A 25,703-nucleotide genomic window follows, 5' to 3' on the forward strand; every position below is an offset into this window, starting at 1 on the left:
ATTTCTTTGTTGGACATTTTTAGAAAATCTATTTTCAAATGATCAAGTAGCTGTAAAAACAGATCATGCATATTCATGCATCATTACCCAACTCACCTGACACACAGTACCCAAGAAATAATGACTATGCATTCCAAACAGCACCCTATTCCCTATGTAGTGCACTACTTTTGACCAGGACCCAGGGCACTCTGGTCAAAAGTATTGCACTATAGAGAGTAGGGTGCCACTTGAAGACGACAGTAAGCTTCACTATAAACAGGATGTACGTGTACACCTGTATTTAACCAAAGGGCAGGTCTGGCGTGTGTCTCCCCCGCTCCTCCTCTTCCTGTGACTACTTCAGGCTTGCTGGTGCTGGCAAAAGCCCAACAGGACACACAAGACAGTGTCCATTTTGGCTCAGCACAGAGCCCTGCCTGACCGATGGGAGGCTGGATGCCTCTGTAACCAATTGCCTCACTATACACTGTGATGGGCGATCATTTATGTTTAATAGGGCGCTGTACATCAACACATCCTATTACGTTTAGTTATGTCACGCTCGGAGCAATAACATTAGCTCCTATTCAAGATTCAACGGGATATGGACGTTGAGGCCATGCGGTCAGGAGTCACCTGATGTAACTCTGTTATTCTGTTCTCGTTAGCAAGGTTCAAGTAATGCGTGATGCCTCTTGAATGCAGGTGACTAGCGGCAGGCCATCTCGCCTCCTAAGACATTCCAAACGGGAAATCGATCCGAGATATCGATAACAACAGAGTGAATGAGAGGCTCTCACTGAGGAATCCATTACCACTATGCTGCCCGACCAGAAACACCTTTGCTTGGTTTACTTTTCAAAAGGAAAAGTACTCGGAGGAAAAAAAGCTCATCTCAAAGAGCATTCTACGGACGACACAGAGATCCATGAGGAGCGCTCCTACCCCCCCCCCCCCCCCCCCGTCAAACAGCCTTCCAAAGAGGGCGCCTCGTCCCAGGGTGCTTCACTAATCTATTTCTGTTGTCCGTGGCCCTTTTTTGTCTGCCTCGCTGAGCTGGTTTAGACTCTACCCACCCAGAAACAAGTCTCTGTTGACAGCTCTGTCTATGCCAGGTGCCCTTCAGACGCCTTTACCAAACCCTCATGCCATTCCTCACCTGCTTTTTGCAGGGGCATCTCATTTTCTAATGGACCATTTGTTCTCTCTGGGGAAAAACACAAAAGCAGATTAAAGAGGTTGATTCCTTAATCAAACCAGATCAGAAGTGCAAAGCACTCAGTTTGATAAGTGTCTGTCTGATTAGGGTCCTTTCGCTCATTTTCCTAATTGGGTTCTGTCTGCTTTTCGCAGAGGCTTGAAATGCCATCATCAATCAAAGCTGATTGCTCAGAACAATCAAAAGGGGAAAGTCAAAGCTGATCTCAATTCTTTATTAATGCTGAATCTCTATGGTTATATCTGTCTGCCAGAGACTATGCAGTACTAATGATACAGCTTGCTTTCTCCATCTTTGAAGAATTTACACTGTCCTTATATCACCTTTATGTGTGACAAAGGAGGCTGATGGGAGGTGCTAAAGGAGGATGGGCTCATTGTAATGGCTGGAATGGAATCAATGGAATGGTACCAAACACATCAAACACATGGAAACAAAAAGTTTGACTGCGTTCCATTTAAAAAAATGTTTTTATTTAACTAGGCAAGTCAGTTAAGAACAAATTCTTATTTACAATGATTTATCCATTGATTCTATTCAAACCATTACAATGAGCCAGAGCTCCTATAGCTACTCCCACCAGCCTCCTCTGGTGTGTCAGTCCATTACAAAATGTCACCTGTTAGTGGGCAACACAGAGGCATCTGGGTAAGCAGGGGGGGGGTGGAGGCGGTGAGTGTGATGGTGAGGGAACAGTGTCAGACGTGGATGATGGCATCCCTCCCTCCCCGGGGTCGTGACCCTCGGCGAGGAGAGGGAAATGGCCCGAGATGGGTAACGGACGCACCCGTCTCCTCCAATTAACACACGCTGTCTGAACACACTCCTCACCCTGCCTAGTCAGAATAGGTGGAGGGAGGGAGATGGAAAGAGTGGGGGAGAGAGGGAGGGAGAGATATAGGAAGAGAGGTTGAGGGAGGGGAGAGAGGGTAGAGATGGAGAGAGAGAGGGGGAAGGAGGGGTGAGAGGGTAGAGATAGAGGGTGAGAGGGGGTGAGAGGGTAGAGATGGAGAGAGAGAGGGGGTGAGAGGGTAGAGATGGAGAGAGAGAGGGGGTGAGAGGGTAGAGATGGAGAGAGAGAGGGGGAAGGAGGGGGGTGAGAGGGTAGAGATAGAGGGTGAGAGGGTAGAGATGGAGAGAGAGGGGGAAGGAGGGGTGAGAGGGTAGAGATAGAGGGTGAAATGGTAGAGATGGAGAGAGAGGGGGGAAGGAGGAGTGAGAGGGTAGAGATAGAGGGTGAGAGGGTAGAGATGGAGAGAGAGAGAAGGAGGAGTGAGAGGGTAGAGATAGAGGGTGAGAGGGTAGAGATGGAGAGAGAGAGGGGGTGAGAGGGTAGAGATAGAGGGTGAGAGGGTAGAGATGGAGAGAGAGAGGGGGAAGGAGGAGTGAAAGGGTAGAGATGGAGAGAGAGGGGTGAGAGAGTAGAGATGGAGAGAGAGGGGGAAGGAGGAGTGAGAGGGTAGAGATAGAGGGTGAGAGGGTAGAGATGGAGAGAGAGAGGGGGAAGGAGGGGTGAGAGGGTAGAGATAGAGGGTGAGAGGGTAGAGATGGAGAGAGTGAGAGTGTAGAGATGGAGAGAGAGAGGGGGAAGGAGGAGTGAGAGGGTAGAGATGGAGAGAGAGGGGGTGAGAGAGTAGAGATGGAGAGAGAGAGGGGAATGAGGGGTGAGAGGGTAGAGATGGAGAGAGAGGGGGTGAGAGTAGAGATGGAGAGAGAGAGGGGGAATGAGGGGTGAGAGGGTAGAGATGGAGAGAGAGGGGTGAGAGAGTAGAGATGGAGAGAGAGAGGGGGAATGAGGGGTGAGAGGGTAGAGATGGAGAGAGGGGGGGAAGGAGGGGTGAGAGGGAGAGAGAGAGGGGGGAAGGAGGGGTGAGAGGGTAGAGATGGAGAGAGAGCGGGGGGTGAGAGGGTGGAGATGGAGAGAGAGGGGGGAGGGGGGAGAGGTAGAGATGGAGAGAGAGGGGGTGAGAGGGTGGAGATGGAGAGAGAGGGGGGAGAGGGTGGAGATGGAGAGAGGGGGGAGGGTGAGAGGGTAGAGATGGAGAGAGAGGGGTGAGAGTAGAGATGGAGAGAGAGAGGGGAATGAGGGGTGAGAGGGTAGAGATGGAGAGAGAGGGGGAGGAGGGGTGAGAGGGAGAGAGAGAGGGGGAAGGAGGGGTGAGAGGGTAGAGATGGAGAGAGAGCGGGGGGTGAGAGGGTGGAGATGGAGAGAGGGGGGGAGAGGGTAGAGATGGAGAGAGAGGGGGTGAGAGGGTGGAGATGGAGAGAGAGAGGGGGGTGAGAGGGTGGAGATGGAGAGAGAGGGGGGGTGAGAGGGTGGAGATGGAGAGAGAGGGGGGAGGGGTGAGAGGGTAGAGATGGAGAGAGGGGGAGTTGAAGTGGGGGAGGAGAGAGAGCGGAAGAGGGAGGCAAAACGAGGGAGGGAAGGGAGGAAGGTACATTGGAGATAGACAAAGGTCAATAGAAATGGAGAGACAGAGAGAGAGAGAAAGGTACAGAGATAGATGACAGCCAGGAAGAACAACGAGCTGGATAAACATATCAGATGAGAGGTAGCGAGAGATAAATGTCTCCTTCTACATAATTTCTACTGTTCTGCAGTTCTACACTCTTAGAAAAAAGGGTTCAAAGGGATTATTCAGCTGTCCACATAGGACAACCCTTTTTGATTCCAGGTAGAACCCTCTGTGGAAAGGGTTCTACCTGGAACAAAAAAGGGTTCCTCAAAGGGTTCTCCTACGGGGACAGCAAATAACCCTTTTTTGATTCTAGATAGCACCTTTTTTTCTAAGATTGTACAGTACAGACTAGTTAGACTAATGTAACCTCAGACACCTCATCAGTGTTCCCCTCATCTCGCCAAGGCCTTGCCACAACCATAAACACACCCCTCATCTCAGCACAGGAGAGGGGGCATCAGCTGTCACGCTCAACCAATTCATCTTCATCACGTCAACCCCATTACTGGTGACATTAAATGGTTCATCATTGTCCCAGACAGATTGGGTCTATTTGTCACCAGTGCCCATGAATATTAATAAATGTGAACTAAATGCCAAATAACGCCCCAATTATGGTTCATATGGAACAAATACCCTTAATAGTCATACATGCTGTTACTGTGATTGATGCTGTTGTCTCAATCTGTACCATACAGGATTTCAACACGCTCACACTTCAACCTGACATTGTATCTCCTGTGTACATAGAGACGTTCGCCAAGGAGGCAAATTGAGAGCATCCTGTCGGGCTGTATCACCGCCTGGTACGGCAACTGCTCCGCCCACAACCACAGGTCTCTCCAGAGGGTGGTGAGGTCTGCACAGCGCATCACCAGGGGGAAACTACCTGCCCTCCAGGACACTTACAGCACCTGATGTCACAGGAAGGCCAACGAGTTCATCAAGCATAACAACCACCCGAGCCACTGCCTGTTCACCCCGCTATACTATCCAGAAGACGAGGTCAGTACAGGTGCATCAAAGCAGGGACCGAGAGACTGAAAAACAGCTTCCATCTCAAGGCCATCAGACTGTTCAACAGCCACCACTAACACAGGGAGGCTGCTGCCTACAAATCATTGGCCACTTTAATAAATGGATCACTAGTCACTTTAATAATGTTTACATATCTTGCATTACTCATCTCATATGTATATACTGTATTTTATGCCATCTTTTGCATCTTACCTATGCCGCTCGGTCATCGCTCATCCATATATTTATATGTACATATTCTCATTCACCCCTATAGATTTGTGTGTATTAGGTAGTTGTTGTGGAATTGTTAGATTACTTGTTAGATATTGTTGCACTGTCTGAACCAGAAGCACAAGCATATCTCTACACTTGCATTAACATCTGCTAACCATGTGTTTGTGACCAATAACATTTGATTTGATTGTTTGGAAACTGCATGACCTTAATCTTAATTTAGTGTGTGTGTGTGTGGGGGGGAGGTGTGTGTGGGGGGGAGGTGTGTGTGTGCCTTATCTGCTGATGTGAGGCAGCTGGTTGTTGTTGCTGAAGTACTGTGTGTGTTGCCTCTTGAGAGAGAGAGAGAGAGAGAGAGAGAGAGAGAGAGAGGGGATGGCGAGAGAGAGAGAGAGAGAGAGAGAGAAAATGTGGGGTAGCCCAGGGAATGCTGTGTTTTCCAACTGGTGTTGCGTCTCTTAAAACACACAGAAACAGTCCAATGCACTCACACACTTTCTAACACATTCACAAAAGCAAGCACACAGAGAACACACACATACACACACACACACCCACACAACAGCAAACAGCGAGGCCAGGCTGAACATGGCAATTGCCGTGTGAGGAGGCACAGTGTGTTCATCCTCTCGTACCTGTCAAACAAACAGGACTGATTGGTTCGTTCCAAATGCAAACACCCAATGATCTACTTTGCCCTCAGAACCCTGCCTGACGGAGCACTGTCTGAGATCCATCCTCCAGACAGGAAGTACTTTACGGCTGATGGCAGGTTCATTACCCAGGGGCTGGAGGTTAATGTCATGGTAACATCCCTTCCTGATCTTGGCCTCCGAGGTACATGATGTCACAGACACTGAAGAGAGTATGGGGTTGTCGAAATGACTATGCAGTAAACACCAGATAATGAATAATCAGATTAGGCAGAAAAGGTTGGAGTGTGTTAGTCTGGCTAACGCCTAACTCAAAGTCCTCCTGACTTCAGAGTCTGGAAAGGCTATTTTGAGGTTGTCGGCATGTTGCGTCGATAATGAAGGAGCCGTGCTTTTTGATTGGTTCTCCTCTGTGTCTTTTAATTCTCACCCAAACCACACACAGCCGCAGAGCGCCGCCCCCTTCCAATACAACTGTTGGATTTTCAAATCCAAACAACGTGAGGTCTCAGCCCGCCAATAAAAGAAAAAATAGTTTGAGAGAACCAATCAAAGCTCAACCAGAAATAAGCACAACTCTGCATTTACAATGGCCTCCTGCCCAGACCCGTGTGTAACAGCTCTCCCAGGCTAGGAGTGGGTAGGGACAGTATGTGTTAAGGACTGAGACACATGGGGACTAAATAGAGGACTTGCTGATAATACTGTACGACAGCGGTATTCAACTCTGACCCTACGAGGTCTGGAGCCTGCTGGTTTTCTGTTCTACCTGATCATTAATTGCACAGGTCTAAATCAGTCCCTGATTAGAGGGGAACAATGAACAAATGCAGTGGTCCACCAGAGTTGAGTTTGAGGGCTGTATGGTGTATTGAAGGGGTGTTATTGCATTAGGCTCTACAGCATATTATAAACTGGGTGGTTCGAGCCCGGAATGCTGATTGGCTGACAGCCGTGGTATATTAGACCGTATACCACGGGTATGACAAAACATTGATTTCTACTGCTCTAATTACATTGGTAACCAGTTTATAATAGTAATAAGGCACCTCAGGGGTTTGTGGGATATGGCCAATATACCACGGCTAAGGGCTGTGTCCAGGCACTCCGCGTTGCGTCGTGCTTAAGAACAGCCCTTAGCCGTGGTATATTGGCCACATACCACTCCCCCTCGGGCCTTATTGCTTAAATAGCCTATAGGCTACAGTCGTACTGAACTGCACTGAGTATTTCTAGTTCATTTTGAATTGCATTGTCATATTATGAATGGTGAATAACATGTCAAATACTACTACCTTTTTGCAATACAGTATTGTATGGTAATGTGTACAGTAGATGAAGAATCTCACTAACTCAGTCCTGATCTCTCTCTCTCACACACACACACACACACACACACACACACACACACACACACACTCCAGACTACAAGAGCAATGGTATAGTCTATGTATAACTGCAGTGTGTACGGTAGTACTCTCTGTCACATGCCCTAGAGTGGAGTATGGTTCCTTCCTGTTCCTCGTTAGACCTAATCGGTGGAACCCAGATCACATGACGTAAGATCATGTTGAATGAAGTCACATGATAAAACACAACCGAACTCCCTTGGCACTCGGGGACAATAATTGTCTTTATTGGAATTGCATCTGAAAAAGGTGCAGAACGCTGGGATAGAGAACTACTCCGTCCTTCTCAGCATATTTCATCAAGCAGAAGGGCTCTGAGGGAACTTCAGCGTTGAGATTTAGGATGAACTAAGTCGTCAGAATGAATATTCTGTCATCAAACGTGTCTGCAGAAGTCTGCACCGAAACATCACTCTCATTAGATCTGGAAGTCTATACAGAGGCGGAGGTCTGCTCCCTGAGGAGCTGGGCAGCCAATATTTTCAGAATAAAACAGTTAGCATTTGAAAGCTTCACTTTATTGTCAGAAATAGCAAGTTCATGCAAAATAATAGCTGAACTCTTCAACTTTCATGACTGAGTGAGTGTGTTTGTTCAGTGTCAACGCTAATAAGTACAGGCAGGCTGGGTGCTGCTCCCCGCTGTCACAGAGCGGTGCCTGGCGCCGGCCATTGTGTTGGATTCTATAGAGGCCAGATGTGCTCTGTTCTGTCACGGCAGGAGATAGATAAAGGTTGTGCCTTCCTCCTCCATCTCCCACCCCCTTGCATTCTGTCAGATAAACCGGCGGGCTTTGAAGATCCTCCGGAAAAAAAGTCCATTTAATGTAAACATCTCCGGTAGGGAAATGCACATATTGTTTATAATATTCACATTAAAATATGTCGCCTATTGGATGGAAACCTAGTTATTTTTTTACCCCCTTTTCCTCCCCAATTTCGTAGTATCCAATTGTTAGTAGTTACTGTCTTGTCTCATCGCTACAACTCCCGTACGGGTTCGGGAGAGACGAAGGTCGAGAGCCATGCGTCTTCCGAAACACAACCCAACCAAGCCGCGATGAGACAAGGATATCAGCCAAACCCTCCCTAACGCCGACGACGCTGGGCCAATTGTGCGTCGCCCCATGGACCTCCCGGTCGCGGCCGGCTGCGCAAGAGCCTGGGCGCGAACCCAGAGTCTCTGGTGGCACAACCTTAGACCACTGCACCACCCGGGAGGCCCTGAAACCTAGTTATTTAGTTGGTTTTTGCTGATATGACAATGTTCACAGTGATTAAAGAAAGTATAGAAGTGTTGCTGAAAATGCAGTCATGTGTATCCCAGTTACAGAATTCCCTTGTTGGAATACTGGAGTGTGACTCGCTAGCGGTTGATTAGACAGCCTAGAAAGTGTCAGTTACCAGAGCTACAGACAAACCAGCATAGAGACGATGGGAGACTCATAGCGACGAAGCCCAACCTCATTGGCCAAGAAGAGGAATTGATTTGTCTCAGCAGCCAATCAATCCAAGTGCGGTAACTCAAAAGGAACAACATGATTGGTTGGTCCGGGTCCCATCTATCTACCCACAGGAAGGATTGATTTAGCTTAATTAAACTTCAATCACCTCCCTCAAGTAATCCTTCCTGCTCCCCAAGCTCTCACACATTCAAACAAGAGTCACACCCACAGAAGCGGGCTCTCTGCAGATCTAAGATGGCTTCTCTACTGGTGGAACATGAAACCACCCAGTATCACACTGGCTGATCCGCTCCAGGAAAGAACAGCTCAGTGGCTCGCTCTTTAAAAGGACAATAATTTGCTATTATGTCATTTAAGGCTCATGTGGTATGAATACCTTACAGAGCTCGCACACACACACACACACACACACACACACACACACACACATAAGACAAATTTCACAAACACATGCATACACCACATACACACCACAACCACATACACATATAAGATAATGCACTGCTGTCACCATTAAATCTACCCAGCAGTAGCTCCGAGTAGCTGACTGAAAATACAACTTTTGGATTTAATTTATGAATAATCATTTTTTATATTTGATCTCAGTCAGGTTAAATATCAGCATACTGTAGGCTAGGATTCTTCTAAGCATCTATTTACAAAGTCAAGCACCCTAAGTCTGAGTAATATAATACAAGTTTATTTTCCCAGACCAATCAAATTCGATTATGATTAGATATGATTGGATTTGCCCCTCTGTTGGAGTGGGCCCTTATTTCCTCCATCTTGTGTTTACAGTGTAAACCCCAGCCAACCAGCCTTCTCCTCTCTCCTGATTGGGCACTGGGGAATACGGTGCTGAGGCTGACTGGCTCCATCTTCCCTATGTTGCCTGGCCTACTGCTATGGTGGTCACACCATTCTGAAGCCCCCCTCTCCTGGGTTCTATACAACACTGAGGATACGTCCCAAATTAAACCATATTAATGGCACCATATTTCCTACCCTATGGACCCCACTCAAAAGTAGTGCACTGCATAAGGAATAGGGTTAATTTGGGACACAGACTGAATGTAATAGGAGTAGTCAGGTGCATCTGTCTTAGCTAGTATTCTTTTATTTCTCTACCCCTCTTTTACGATATTCGCCTCTCCCTCACTCTGTCATTTCTCCTCTACTCAATCTACTTTTCAATCTTTCTCTCTCTCTCTCTCTCTCTCTATCCTCTCCCCCATCTCTCTATCCTCTCCCCCATCTCTCTATCCTCTCCCCCATCTCTCTCTATCCTCTCCCCATCTCTCTCTATCCTCTCCCCTATCTCTCTATCCTCTCCCCCATCTCTCTATCCTCTCCCCATCTCTCTCTATCCTCTCCCCATCTCTCTCTATCTCTCTCTATCCTCTCCCCATCTCTCTCTATCCTCTCCCCATCTCTCTCTATCCTCTCCCCATCTCTCTCTATCCTCTCCCCATCTCTCTCTATCCTCTCCCCATCTCTCTCTATCCTCTCCCCATCTCTCTCTATCCTCTCCCCTATCTCTCTATCCTCTCCCCCATCTCTCTATCCTCTCCCCCATCTCTCTATCCTCTCCCCATCTCTCTCTATCCTCTCCCCATCTCTCTCTATCCTCTCCCCCATCCTCTCTATCCCATCTCTCCATCCTCTCCATCTCTCTCTATCCTCTCCCCATCTCTCTCTATCCTCTCCCCATCTCTCTCTATCCTCTCCCCATCTCTCTCTATCCTCTCCCCATCTCTCTCTATCCTCTCCCCATCTCTCTCTATCCTCTCCCCATCTCTCTCTATCCTCTCCCCATCTCCATCTATCCTCTCCCCATCCCTCTCTATCCTCTCCCCATCCCTCTCTATCCTCTCCCCATCTCTCTCTATTCTCTCCCTATCCCTCCCTATCCCCCATCCCTCTTTCTCTCTATCCCATCCCTCTTTCTCTCTATCCCCATCATTCTCTCGCTCTCTCTCTCCCTCAATCATCTCCCCCCTCTCGCTCTCTCTATTCACCCTCTCTCTCTATCCCCCATCTCTCTCTTTCTATCCTATCCCCCATCTCTCTCCCTATCCTAATCTCTATTTCTCTATCCTATCCTCCCCCCATCTCTCTCTAACCTCTCCCCATCTCTCTCTATCCTCTCCCCTATCTCTCTATCCTCTCCCCCATCTCTCTATCCTCTCCCCATCTCTCTCTATCCTCTCCCCATCTCTCTCTATCCTCTCCCCATCTCTCTCTATCTCTCCCCATCTCTCTCTATCCTCTCCCCATCTCTCTCTATCCTCTCCCCATCTCTCTCTATCCTCTCCCCATCTCTCTCTATCCTCTCCCCATCTCCTCCTCTCCCCATCTCTCTATCCTCTCCCCATCCCTCTCTATCCTCTCCCCATCCCTCTCTATCCTCTCCCCATCTCTCTCTATTCTCTCCCTATCCCCATCTCCCTATCCCCCATCCCTCTTTCTCTCTATCCCATCCCTCTTTCTCTCTATCCCCATCATTCTCTCTATACCTCTCTCTCTCCCTCAATCCTCTCCCCCTCTCGCTCTCTCTATTCACCCTCTCTCTCTATCCCCATCTCTCTCTTTCTATCCTATCCCCCATCTCTCTCCCTATCCTAATCTCTATTTCTCTATCCTATCCTCCCCCATCTCTCTCTATCCTCTCCCCCATCTCTCTCTATCCTCTCCCCATCTCTCTCTATCCTCTCCCCATGTCTCTCTATCCTCTCCCCATGTCTCTCTCTATCCTCTCCCCATGTCTCTCTATCCTCTCCCCCATGTCTCTCTATCCTCTCCCCCATGTCTCTCTATCCTCTCCCCCATCGCTCTCTATCCTCTCCCCCCATCGCTCTCTATCCTCTCCCCCATCGCTCTCTATCCTCTCCCCCATCTCTCTCTATCCTCCCCCCATCTCTCTCTCTATCCTCTCCCCATCTCTCTCTATCCTCTCCCCCATCTTGCTCTATCCTCTCCCCCTCTATCTCTCTCTCTCCTCTCCCCCCATCTCTCTCTATCCTCTCCCCCCATCTCTCTCTATCCTCTCCCCCATCTCTCTCTATCCTCTCCCCATCTCTCTCTATCCTCTCCCCATCTCTCTCTATCCTCTCCCCCCATCTCTCTCTATCCTCTCCCCCCATCTCTCTCTATCCTCTCCCCCCATCTCTCTCTATCCTCTCCCCATCTCTCTCTATCCTCTCCCCCATCTCTCTCTATCCTCCCCCCATCTCTCTCTATCCTCCCCCCATCTCTCTCTATCCTCTCCCCCCATCTCTCTCTATCCTCTCCCCATCTCTCTCTATCCTCTCCCCATCTCTCTCTATCCTCTCCCCCCATCTCTCTCTATCCTCTCCCCCATGTCTCTCTATCCTCTCCCCCATCTCTCTCTATCCTCTCCCCCCATCTCTCTCTATCCTCTCCCCCATCGCTCTCTATCCTCTCCCCCATCTCTCTATCCTCTCCCCCATCTCTCTCTATCCTCTCCCCCATCTCTCTCTCTATCCTCTCCCCCATCTCTCTCTATCCTCTCCCCCATCTCATCTCTATCCTCTCCCCCCATCTCTCTCTATCCTCTCCCCATCTCTCTCTATCCTCTCCCCCCATCTCTCTCTATCCTCTCCCCCATCTCTCTCTATCCTCTCCCCCCATCTCTCTCTATCCTCTCCCCATCTCTCTCTATCCTCTCCCCATCTCTCTCTATCCTCTCCCCCCATCTCTCTCTATCCTCTCCCCCCATCTCTCTCTATCCTCTCCCCCCATCTCTCTCTATCCTCTCCCCATCTCTCTCTATCCTCTCCCCCATCTCTCTCTATCCTCTCCCCCCATCTCTCTCTATCCTCTCCCCCCATCTCTCTCTATCCTCTCCCCCATCTCTCTCTATCCTCTCCCCATCTCTCTCTATCCTCTCCCCATCTCTCTCTATCCTCTCCCCATCTCTCTCTATCCTCTCCCCATCTCCCTCTATCCTCTCCCCATCCCTCTCTATCCTCTCCCCATCCCTCTCTATCCTCTCCCCATCTCTCTCTATTCTGTCCCTATCCCTCCCTATCCCCCATCCCTCTTTCTCTCTATCCCCATCTCTCTCTCGCTCTCTCTCTCCCTCAATCCTCTCCCCCTCTCGCTCTCTCTATTCACCCTCTCTCTCTATCCCCCCCATCTCTCTCTTTCTATCCTATCCCCCCCATCTCTCTCCCTATCCTATCCTCTCCCCCATCTCTCTCTCTCTCCTCTCCCACCCATCTCTCTCTATCCTCTCCCCCATCTCTCTCTATCCTCTCCCCATCTCTCTCTCTCCTCTCCCCCATCATCTCTCTCTATCCTCTCCCTCCCCATCTCTCTCTATCCTCCCCCCATCTCTCTCTATCCTCTCCCCCAATGTCTCTCATCCTCTCCCCCCCAATCTCTCTCTATCCTCTCCCCCATCTCTCTCTATCCTCCCCCATCTCTCTCTATCCTCTCCCCATCTCTCTCTATCCTCTCCCCCATCTCTCTCTATCCTCTCCCCCATCTCTCTCTATCCTCTCCCCATCTCTCTCTATCCTCTCCCCCCATCTCTCTCTATCCTCTCCCCCATCTCTCTCTATCCTCTCCCCATCTCTCTCTATCCTCTCCCCATCTCTCCCATCTCTCTATCCTCTCCCCATCTCTCTCTATCCTCCCCCATCTCTCTCTATCCTCTCCCCCATCTCTCTCTATCCTCTCCCCATCTCTCTCTATCCTCTCCCCATCTCTCTATCCTCTCCCCATCTCTCTCTATCCTCTCCCCCCATCTCTCTCTATCCTCTCCCCCATCTCTCTCTATCCTCTCCCCCCATCTCTCTCTATCCTCTCCCCCTCATCGCTCTCTATCCTCTCCCCCATCTCTCTCTATCCTCTCCCCCCATCTCTCTCTATCCTCTCCCCCATCTCTCTCTATCCTCCCCCATCTCTCTCTATCCTCTCCCCCATCTCTCTCTATCCTCTCCCCCATCTCTCTCTATCCTCTCCCCATCTCTCTCTATCCTCTCCCCATCTCTCTCTATCCTCTCCCCATCTCTCTCTATCCTCTCCCCCATCTCTCTCTATCCTCTCCCCATCTCTCTCTATCCTCTCCCCCATCTCTCTCTATCCTCTCCCCCATCTCTCTCTATCCTCTCCCCCCCCATCTCTCTCTATCCTCTCCCATCTCTCTCTATCCTCTCCCCATCTCTCTCTATCCTCTCCCCCCATCTCTCTCTATCCTCTCCCCCCATCTCTCTCTATCCTCTCCCCCCATCTCTCTCTATCCTCTCCCCCATCTCTCTCTATCCTCTCCCCCATCTCGCTCTATCCTCCCCCCATCTCTCTCTATCCTCTCCCCATATCTCTCTATCCTCTCCCCCATCTCTCTATCCTCTCCCCATCTCTCTCTATCCTCTCCCCCATCTCTCTCTATCCTCTCCCCCATCTCTCTCTATCCTCTCCCCCCATCTCTCTCTATCCTCTCCCCATCTCTCTCTATCCTCTCCCCATCTCTCTCTATCCTCTCCCCATCTCTCTCTATCCTCTCCCCATCTCTCTCTATCCTCTCCCCATCTCCCTCTATCCTCTCCCCATCCTCTCTATCCTCTCCCCATCCCTCTCTATCCTCTCCCCATCTCTCTCTATTCTGTCCCTATCCCTCCCTCCCCATCCCTCTTTCTCTCTATCCCCATCTCTCTCTCTCTCCTCCCTCAATCCTCTCCCCCTCTCTCTCTCTATTCACCCCCCCATCTCTCTCTATCCCCCCATCTCTCTCTTTCTATCTCTATCCCCCCATCTCTCTCCCTATCCTCTCCTCTCTCCCCCATCTCTCTCTCTCTATCTCTCCCACCCATCTCTCTCTATCCTCTCCCCCATCTCTCTCTATCCTCTCCCACCCATCTCTCTCTCTCCTCTCCCCATCTCTCTCTATCCTCTCCCCCATCTCTCTCTATCCTCTCCCCATCTCTCTCTATCCTCTCCCCCCATGTCTCTCCATCCTCTCCCCCCATCTCTCTCTATCCTCTCCCCCATCTCTCTCTATCCTCTCCCCATCTCTCTCTATCCTCTCCCCCATCTCTCTCTATCCTTTCCCCCATCTCTCTCTATCCTCCTCCCCCCATCTCTCTCTATCCTCTCCCCCATCTCTCTCTATCCTCTCCCCCCATCTCTCTCTATCCTCTCCCCCATCTCTCTCTATCCTCTCCCCATCTCTCTATCCTCTCCCCCATCTCTCTCTATCCTCTCCCCCATCTCTCTCTATCCTCTCCCCCATCTCTCTCTATCCTCTCCCCCCATCTCTCTCTATCCTCTCCCCCCATCTCTCTCTATCCTCTCCCCCATCTCTCTCTATCCTCTCCCCATCTCTCTCTATCCTCTCCCCCATCTCTCTCTATCCTCTCCCCCATCTCTCTCTATCCTCCCCCATCCCCCCATCTCTCTATCCTCTCCCCCATCTCTCTCTATCCTCTCCCCCATCTCTCTCTATCCTCTCCCCCTCTCTCTATCCTCTCCCCATCTCTCTCCTCTCCCCCCATCTCTCTATCCTCTCCCCATCTCTCTCTATCCTCTCCCCATCTCTCTCTATCCTCTCCCCCATCTCTCTCTCCTATCCTCTCCCCATCTCTCTCTCTCTCCCCATCTCTCTCTCTATCCTCTCCCCATCTCTCTCTATCCTCTCCCCATCTCTCTCTATCCTCTCCCCCATCTCTCTCTCCCCTCTCCCCATCTCTCTCTATCCCCCCCATCTCTCTCTATCCTCTCCCCCCCCATCTCTCTCTCTATCCTCTCCCCCCATCTCTCTCTATCCTCTCCCCCATCTCTCTCTATCCTCTCCCCCATCTCTCTCTATCCTCTCCCCCATCTCTCTCTATCCTCTCCCCATCTCTCTCTATCCTCTCCCCCATCTCTCTCTATCCTCTCCCCCATCTCTCTCTATCCTCTCCCCCCCATCTCTCTCTATCCTCTCCCCCCATCTCTCTCTATCCTCTCCCCCCATCTCTCTCTATCCTCTCCCCCATCTCTCTCTATCCTCTCCCCATCTCTCTCTATCCTCTCCCCATCTCTCATCTATCCTCTCCCCATCTCTCTCTATCCTCTCCCCATCTCTCTCTATCCTCTCCCCATCTCTCTATCCTCTCCCCATCTCTCTCTATCCTCTCCCCATCTCTCTCTATCTCTCTCTATCCTCCCCATCCCCCATCTCTCTCTATCCTCTCCCCCATCTCTCTCTATCCTCTCCCCCATCTCTCTCTATCCTCTCCCCCCATCTCTCTCTATCCTCTCCCCCCCCATCTCTCTCTATCCTCTCCCCATCTCTCTCTATCCTCTCCCCCATCTCTCTCTATCCTCTCCCCCATCTCTCTATCCTCTCCCCCATCTCTCTATCCTCTCCCCCATCTCTCTATCCTCTCCCCCATCTCTCTATCCTCTCCCCCATCTCTCTCTATCCTCTCCCCATCTCTCTCTATCCTCTCCCCATCTCTCTCTATCCTCTCCCCCCCCATCTCTCTATCCTCTCCCCCATCTCTCTCTATCCTCTCCCCATCTCTCTCTATCCTCTCCCCCATCTCTCTCTATCCTCTCCCCATCTCTCCCCCCCCATCTCTCTCTATCCTCTCCCCATCTCTCTCTATCCTCTCCCCATCTCCATCTATCCTCTCCCCATCCCTCTCTATCCTCTCCCCCATCCTCTCTATCCTCTCCCCCATCTCTCTCTATCCTCTCCCCCTCCTATCCCTCCCTCTTTCTCTCTATCCCATCCCTCTTCTCTCTCTCTCCCCCTCTCTCTATCCTCTCCCCCATCTCTCTATCCTCTCCCCCCTCTATCTCTCCCCATCTCTCTCTATCCTCTCCCCTCTATCCTATCTCTCTCTATCCTCCCCCCATCTCTCTCTATCCTCTCCCCATCTCTCTCTATCCTCCCCTCTCTCTATCCTCTCCCCATCTCTCTCCCTCCCCCATCTCTCTCTATCCTCTCCCCCATCTCTCTCTATCCTCTCCCCATCTCTCTCTATCTCTCCCCATCTCTCTCTATCCTCTCCCCCATCTCTCTCTATCCTCTCCCCCTCTATCTCCCCATCTCTATCCTCTCCCCATCTCTCTCTATCCTCTCCCCCATCTCTCTCTATCCTCTCCCCATCTCTCTCCTCTATCCTCTCCCCCCATCTCTCTCTATCCTCTCCCCCATCTCTCTCTATCCTCTCCCATCTCTCTCTATCCTCTCCCCATCTCTCTCTATCCTCTCCCCATCTCTCTCTATCCTCTCCCCATCTCTCTCTATCCTCTCCCCCATCTCTCTCTATCCTCTCCCCCATCTCTCTATCCTCCCCATCTCTCTCCCCCCCCCATCTCTCTCTATCCTCTCCCCCATCTCTCTCTATCCTCTCCCCCCATCTCTCTCTATCCTCTCCCCCATCTCTCTCTATCCTCTCCCCATCTCTCTCTATCCTCTCCCCCATCTCTCTCTATCCTCTCCCCCATCTCTCTCTATCCTCTCCCCCCCATCTCTCTCTATCCTTTCCCCCCATCTCTCTCTATCCTCTCCCCCCATCTCTCTCTATCCCCTCCCCCATCTCTCTCTATCCTCTCCCCCATCTCTCTCTATCCTCTCCCCCCCATCTCTCTCTATCCTCTCCCCCATCTCTCTCTATCCTCCCTCCCCCCATCTCTCTCTATCCTCTCCCCCATCTCTCTCTATCCTCTCCCCCATCTCTCTCTATCCTCTCCCCCCATCTCTCTCTATCCTCTCCCCCCCATCTCTCTCTATCCTCTCCCCCCATCTCTCTCTATCCTCTCCCCTCCCCCCATCTCTCTCTCTATCCTCTCCCCATCTCTCTCCTATCCTCTCCCTATCTCTCTCCATCTCTCTCTCTCCCTATCTCTCTCTATCCTCTCCCCATCTCTCTCTCTCCTCTCCCCATCTCTCTCTATCCTCTCCCCCCATCTCTCTCTATCCTCTCCCCATCTCTCTCTATCCTCTCCCCCCATCTCTCTCCTCCTCTCCCCCATCTCTCTATCCTCTCCCCCCATCTCTCTCTATCCTCTCCCCCCATCTCTCTCTATCCTCTCCCCATCTCTCTCTATCCTCCCCCCATCTCTCTCTATCCTCTCCCCCCATCTCTCTCTATCCTCTCCCCATCCTCTCTATCCCTCCCCATCTCTCTATCCCTCTCCCCATCTCTCTCTATCCTCTCCCCCATCTCTCTCTATCCTCTCCCCCCATCTCTCTCTATCCTCTCCCCCATCTCTCTCTATCCTCTCCCCCCATCTCTCTCTATCCTCTCCCCCATCTCTCTCTCCCCATCTCTCCCTCTATCCTCTCCCCCCATCTCTCTATCCTCTCCCCCCATCTCTCTCTATCCTCTCCCCCATCTCTCTCTATCCCCCCCCATCTCTCTCTATCCTCTCCCCCCATCTCTCTCTATCCTCTCCCCCATCTCTCTATCCTCCCCCCATCTCTCTCTATCCTCTCCCCCCATCTCTCTCTATCCTCCCCCCATCTCTCTCTATCCTCTCCCCCATCTCTCTATCCTCTCCCCATCTCTCTCCTCCTATCCTCCCCCCATCTCTCTCTATCCTCCCCCATCCTCTCTATCCTCTCCCCCATCTCTCTCTATCCTCTCCCCCCATCTCTCTCTATCCTCTCCCCATCTCTCTCTATCCTCTCCCCCATCTCTCTCTATCCTCTCCCATCTCTCTCTATCCTCTCCCATCTCTCTCTATCCTCTCCCCATCTCTCTCTATCCTCTCCCCCATCTCTCTCTATCCTCTCCCCCATCTCTCTCTATCCTCTCCCCCATCTCTCTCTATCCTCTCCCCCCATCTCTCTCTATCCTCTCCCCCCCATCTCGCTCTATCCTCTCCCCCATCTCTCTATCCTCTCCCCCATCTCTCTCTATCCTCTCCCCATCTCTCTCTATCCTCTCCCCATCTCTCTCTATCCTCTCCCCCCATCTCTCTCCCCTCCCCCCATCTCTCTCTATCCTCTCCCCCCATCTCTCTCTATCCTCTCCCCATCTCTCTCTATCCTCCTCCTCTATCCTCTCCCCCATCTCTCTCTATCCTCTCCCCATCTCTCTCTATCCTCTCCCCATCTCTCTCTCCCTCTCCCCCCCATCTCTCTCTATCCTCTCCCCCCCCATCTCTCTCTATCCCATCTCTCCCCCATCTCTCTCTATCCTCTCCCCCATCTCTCTCTATCCTCTATCCTCTCCCCCATCTCTCTCTATCCTCTCCCCCATCTCCTCTATCCTCTCCCCCATCTCGCTCTATCCTCCCCCATCTCTCTCTATCCCCCATCTCTCTCTCTATCCTCTATCCCCCCCCCATCTCTCTCTATCCTCTCCCCCATCTCTCTCTATCCTCTCCCCCCATCTCTCTCTATCCTCTCCCCCATCTCTCTCTATCCTCTCCCCCATCTCTCTCTATCCTCTCCCCCATCTCTCTCTATCCTCTCCCCCCATCTCTCTCTATCCTCTCCCCATCTCTCTCTATCCTCCCCCCATCTCTCTCTATCCTCTCCCCCCATCTCTCTCTATCCTCTCCCCCATCTCTCTCTATCCTCTCCCCCATCTCTCTCTATCCTCTCCCCCATCTCTCTCTATCCTCTCCCCCCATCTCTCTCTATCCTCTCCCCCCATCTCTCTCTATCCTCTCCCCCCATCTCTCTCTATCCTCCCCATCCCCTATCTCTCCCTCTCCCCCATCTCTCTCTATCCTCTCCCCCCATCTCTCTCTATCCTCTCCCCCATCTCTCTCTCTCCTCTCCCCCATCTCTCTCTATCCTCTCCCCCATCTCTCTCTATCCTCTCCCCCATCTCTCTCTATCCTCTCCCCCCATCTCTCTCTATCCTCCCCCCATCTCTCTCTATCCTCTCCCCCCATCTCTCTCTATCCTCTCCCCCCTCTCTCTATCCTCTCCCCCATCTCTCTCTATCCTCTCCCCCATCTCTCTCTATCCTCTCCCCCATCTCTCTCTATCCTCTCCCCCATCTCTCTCTATCCTCCCCCCCATCTCTCTCTATCCTCTCCCCCCATCTCTCTCTATCCTCTCCCCATCTCTCTCTATCCTCTCCCCATCTCTCTCTATCCTCTCCCCCCCATCTCTCTCTATCCTCTCCCCATCTCTCTCTATCCTCTCCCCCATCTCTCTCTATCCTCCTCCCCCATCTCTCTCTCCCCCATCCTCCCCCATCTCTCTCTATCCTCTCCCCCCATCTCTCTCTATCCTCTCCCCATCTCTCTCTATCCTCTCCCCCCATCTCTCTCTATCCTCTCCCCCCATCTCTCTCTCCTCTCCCCCATCTCTCTCTATCCTCTCCCCATCTCTCTCTATCCTCTCCCCATCTCTCTCTATCCTCTCCCCTCTCTCTCTATCCTCCCATCCCATCTCTCTATCCTCCCCCCATCTCTCTCTATCCTCTCCCCCATCTCTCTCTATCCCTCTCCCCCCATCTCTCTCTATCCTCTCCCCCATCTCTCTCTATCCTCTCCCCCCATCTCTCTCCCTCCCCCATCTCTCTCTATCCTCTCCCCCATCTCTCTCTATCCTCCCCCATCTCTCTCTCCTCTCCCCCCATCTCTCTCTATCCTCCCCCCCCATCTCTCTCTATCCTCTCCCCCATCTCTCTCTATCCTCTCCCCCCTCTCTCTATCCTCTCCCCATCTCTCTCTATCCTCTCCCCCATCTCTCTCTATCCTCTCCCCCATCTCTCTCTATCCTCCCCCCATCTCTCTCTATCCTCTCCCCCATCTCTCTCTATCCTCTCCCCCATCTCTCTCTATCCTCTCCCCCCATCTCTCTCTATCCTCTCCCCCATCTCTCTCTCCCCATCCTCTCTATCCTCTCCCATCCCCCCCATCTCTCTCTATCCTCTCCCCATCTCTCTCTCTCCTCTCCCCCATCTCTCTCTATCCTCTCCCCCCATCTCTCTCTATCCTCTCCCCCATCTCTCTCTATCCTCTCCCCCATCTCTCTCTATCCCTCTCCCCATCTCTCTCTATCCTCTCCCCCCATCTCTCTCTATCCTCTCCCCATCTCTCTCTATCCTCTCCCCATCTCTCTCTCTATCCTCTCCCCATCTCTCTCTATCCTCCCCCATCTCTCTATCCTCTCCCCCATCTCTCTCTATCCTCTCCCCATCTCTCTCTATCCTCTCCCCATCTCTCTATCCTCTCCCATCTCTCTCTATCCTCTCCCCCATCTCTCTCTATCCTCTCCCCCATCTCTCTCTATCCTCTCCCCATCTCTCTCTATCCTCCCCCATCTCTCTCCTATCCTCATCCCCATCTCTCTCTATCCTCTCCCCCATCTCTCTCTATCCTCTCCCCCATCTCTCTCTATCCTCTCCCCATCTCTCTCTATCCTCTCCCCATCTCTCTCCCTCTCCCCATCTCTCTCTATCCTCCCCCCTCTCTCTATCCCATCCCCCATCTCTCTCTCCTCTCCCCCATCTCTCTCTATCCTCTCCCCCATCTCTCTCTATCCTCTCCCCATCCTCTCTATCCTCTCCCCCATCCCCTCTCCCCCATCTCTCTCTATCCTCTCCCCATCTCTCTCTATCCTCTCCCCCATCTCTCTCTATCCTCCCCCCATCTCTCTCTATCCTCTCCCCCCATCTCTCTCTATCCTCTCCCTCCTATCTCTCTCTATCCTCTCCCCCATCTCTCTCTATCCTCCCCCATCTCTCTCTATCCTCCCCCATCTCTCTCTATCCTCTCCCCCCATCTCTCCCTCCCCCCATCTCTCTCTATCCTCTCCCCCATCTCTCTCTATCCTCTCCCCCTCTCCCTCTCTCTCTATCCTCTCCCCCATCTCTCCTCTCCCCCATCTCTCTCTCCTCTCTCTCCCCCATCTCTCTCTATCCTCTCCCCCCATCTCTCTATCCTCTCCCCCCATCTCTCTCTATCCTCCCCCATCCCCCCCTCCCCATCTCTCTCTATCCTCTCCCCCCCCATCTCTCTCTATCCTCTCCCCCCATCCCCCCTCTCCCCCATCTCTCTCTATCCTCTCCCCCATCTCTCTCTATCCTCTCCCCATCTCTCTCTATCCTCTCCCCCCCATCTCTCTCTCCTCTCCCCCATCTCTCTCTATCCCCCCCATCTCTCTCTATCCTCTCCCCCATCTCTCTCTATCCTCTCCCCCCATCTCTCTATCCCTCTCCCCCCATCTCTCTCTATCCTCTCCCCATCTCTCTCTATCCTCTCCCCCATCTCTCTATCCTCTCCCCCCATCTCTCTCTATCCTCTCCCCCTCTCTCTATCCTCTCCCCCATCTCTCTCTATCCTCTCCCCCATCTCTCTCTATCCTCTCCCCCCATCTCTCTCTATCCTCTCCCCCATCTCTCTCTATCCTCTCCCCCATCTCTCTCTATCCTCTCCCCCATCTCTCTCTATCCTCTCCCCCCAATCCTCTATCCTCTCCCCCATCTCTCTCTATCCTCTCCCCCATCTCTCTCTATCCTCTCCCCCCATCTCTCTCTATCCTCTCCCCCCCCATCTCTCTCTATCCTCTCCCCATCTCTCTCTATCCTCTCCCCCCATCTCTCTCTATCCTCTCCCCCATCTCTCTCTCTCCTCCCCCCATCTCTCTCTATCCTCTCCCCATCTCTCTCTATCCTCTCCCCCATCTCTCTATCCTCTCCCCCTCTCTCTCCATCTCCCCCATCTCTCTCTATCCTCTCCCCCATCTCTCTCTATCCTCTCCCCATCTCTCTCTATCCTCTCCCCCATCTCTCTCTATCCTCCCCATCTCTCTCTCCTCTCCCCCCATCTCTCTCTATCCTCTCCCCCCATCTCTCTCTATCCTCCCCCCATCTCTCTCTATCCTCTCCCCCCATCTCTCTCTATCCTCTCCCCCATCTCTCTCTATCCTCTCCCCCATCTCTCTCTATCCTCTCCCCCATCTCTCTCTATCCTCTCCCCCATCTCTCTCTATCCTCTCCCCCCTCTCCCATCTCTCTATCCTCTCCCCATCTCTCTCTATCCTCTCCCCCATCTCTCTCTATCCTCTCCCCCCCATCTCTCTCTATCCTCTCCCCCATCTCTCTCTATCCTCCCCCATCTCTCTCTATCCTCTCCCCCATCTCCCTTCTCTCCCTATCCTCTCCCCCATCCTCTATCCTCTCCCCCATCTCTCTCTCCTCTCCCCCAATCTCTCTCTATCCTCCCCCCATCTCTCTCTATCCTCTCCCCCATCTCTCTATCCTCTCCCCCCTCTCCTATCCTCTCCCTCTCTATCTCTCTCATCCTCCCCCCCCATCTCTCTCTATCCTCTCCCCCATCTCTCTCTATCCTCTCCCCCATCTCTCTCTATCCTCTCCCCCATCTCTCTCTATCCTCTCCCCATCTCTCTCTATCCTCTCCCCCATCTCTCTCTATCCTCCCCCATCTCTCTCTATCCTCTCCCCATCTCTCTATCCTCTCCCCATCTCTCTATCCTCTCCCCCCATCTCTCTATCCTCTCCCCCATCTCTCTCTATCCTCTCCCCATCTCTCTATCCTCTCCCCCATCTCTCTCCCCCATCCTCTCCCCCATCTCTCTCTATCCTCTCCCCCCATCTCTCTCTATCCCTCTCCCCCATCTCTCTCTATCCTCTCCCCATCTCTCTCCTCTCCCCCATCTCTCTCCCCCCCATCTCTCTCTATCCTCTCCCCATCTCTCTCTATCCTCTCCCCCATCTCTCTCTATCCTCTCCCCATCTCTCTATCCTCCCCCCCATCTCTCTCTATCCTCCCCCCCATCTCTCTCTATCCTCTCCCCATCTCTCTCTATCCTCTCCCCCATCTCTCTCTATCCTCTCCCCCATCTCTATCCTATCCTCCCCCCATCTCTCTCTATCCTCCCCCATCTCTCTCTATCCTCTCCCCCATCTCTCTCTATCCTCTCCCCCATCTCTCTCTATCCTCTCCCCCCATCTCTCTCTATCCTCTCCCCCATCTCTCTCTCTCTATCCTCTCCCCCATCTCTCTCTATCCTCTCCCCCATCTCTCTCTATCCTCCCCCCATCTCTCTCTATCCTCTCCCCCATCTCTCTCTATCCTCTCCCCCCATCTCTCTCTATCCTCTCCCCCATCTCTCTCTATCCTCCATCTCTCTCTATCCTCCCCCATCTCTCTCCCCTCTCTCTCTCTATCCTCTCCCCATCTCTCTCTATCCTCTCCCATCTCTCTCTATCCTCTCCCCATCTCTCTCTATCCTCCCATCTCTCTCCCCATCTCTCTCTATCCTCTCCCCCATCTCTCTCTCCCTCCCCCCATCTCTCTCTCCCTCCCCCATCTCTCTCTATCCTCTCCCCCCATCTCTCCCTATCCTCTCCCCCCCATCTCTCTATCCTCCCCCATCTCTCTCTATCCTCCCCCCATCTCTCTCTATCCTCTCCCCATCTCTCTCTATCCTCTCCCCATCTCTCTCTATCCTCCCCCATCTCTCTCTATCCTCTCCCCCATCTCTCTCTCCCTCCCCCCATCTCTCTCTATCCTCTCCCCCATCCTCTCTCTATCCTCTCCCCCATCTCTCTCTATCCTCTCCCCCCATCTCTCTCTATCCTCCTCCCCCATCTCTCTCTATCCTCTCCCCCATCTCTCTCTATCCTCCCCCATCATCTCTCTCTCTCCCTCATCCTCTCCCCATCTCTCTCTATCCTCTCCCCCATCTCTCTCTATCCTCTCCCCCCATCTCTCTCTATCTCTCCTCCCCCCATCTCTCTCTATCCTCTCCCCCCATCTCTCTCTATCCTCCCCCATCCCTCATCCTATCCTCCCCCCCATCTCTCTCTATCCTCTCCCCATCTCTCTCTATCCTCTCCCCATCCTCTCTATCCTCCCCCATCTCTCTCTATCCTCTCCCCCATCTCTCTCTATCCTCTCCCCATCTCTCTCTATCCTCTCCCCATCTCTCTCTATCCTCTCCCCCATCTCTCTCTCTCCTCTCCCCCATCTCTCTCTATCCTCTCCCCCCCCATCTCTCTCTATCCTCCCCCATCTCTCTCTATCCTCCCCCCATCTCTCTCTATCCTCTCCCCCATCTCTCTCTCCTCCTCTCCCCTATCCCCCTCTCTCTCTATCCTCTCCCCATCTCTCTCTATCCTCTCCCCCATCTCTCTCTATCCTCTCCCCCCATCTCTCTCTATCCTCTCCCCCCAATGTCTCTCTATCCTCTCCCCATCTCTCTCTCTCCTCTCCCCCCATCTCTCTATCCTCTCCCCCCATCTCTCTCTATCCTCTCCCCCTCTCTTTCTATCCTCTCATCCCCATCTCTCTATCCTCCCCCCATCTCTCTATCCTCCCCCCATCCTCCCCATGTCTCTCTATCCTCTCCCCCCATCTCTCTCTATCCTCCCCCCATCTCTCTCTATCCTCTCCCTCCATCTCTCTCTATCCTCTCCCCCATCTCTCTATCCTCTCCCCCATCTCTCTCATCCTCCCCCCATCTCTCTCCTCTCCCCCCATCTCTCTATCCTCTCCCCCATCTCTCTATCCTCCCCATCTCTCTCTCTCCCTCCCATCTCTCTCTATCCTCTCCCCCATCTCTCTCTATCCTCTCCCCCCCATCTCTCTCTATCCTCTCCCCCCATCTCTCTCTATCCTCTCCCCCCATCTCTCTCTATCCTCTCCCCCATCTCTCTCTCCTCTCCCCCATCTCTCTATCCTCTCCCCCATCTCTCTCTATCCTCTCCCCCCATCTCTCTCTATCCCCCCCCCCATCTCTCTCTCCTCCCCCATCTCTCTCTATCCTCTCCCCCATCTCTCTCTATCCTCTCCCCCCCCATCTCTCTCTATCCTCTCCCCCATCTCTCTCCTCCCCCCATCTCTCTCTATCCTCTCCCCCATGTCTCTATCCTCTCCCCCATCTCTCTCTATCCTCTCCCCCATCTCTCTCTATCCTCTCCCCATCTCTCTCTATCCTCTCCCCCATCTCTATCCTCTCCTCTCCCCCATCTCTCTCTATCCTCTCCCCCATCTCTATCCTCCCTCCATCTCTCTCTATCCTCTCCCCATCTCTCTCTATCCTCTCCCCCATCTCTCTCTATCCTCCCCCATCTCTCTATCCTCTCCCCCATCTCTCTCTATCCTTCCCCCCCATCTCTCTCTATCCTCTCCCCCATCTCTCTCTATCCTCTCCCCCCCATGTCTCTATCCTCTCCCCCATCTCTCTCTATCCTCTCCCCCCATCTCTCTCTATCCTCTCCCCCATCTCTCTCTATCCTCTCCCCATCTCTCTCTATCCTCTCCCCATCTCTCTGTCCTCCCCCCATCTCTCCTCCCCTATCCTCTCTATCC

Source organism: Oncorhynchus nerka, linkage group LG14 (assembly GCF_034236695.1).
Source record: "Oncorhynchus nerka isolate Pitt River linkage group LG14, Oner_Uvic_2.0, whole genome shotgun sequence".
NCBI classification, from domain to species: Eukaryota; Metazoa; Chordata; class Actinopteri; order Salmoniformes; family Salmonidae; genus Oncorhynchus; species Oncorhynchus nerka.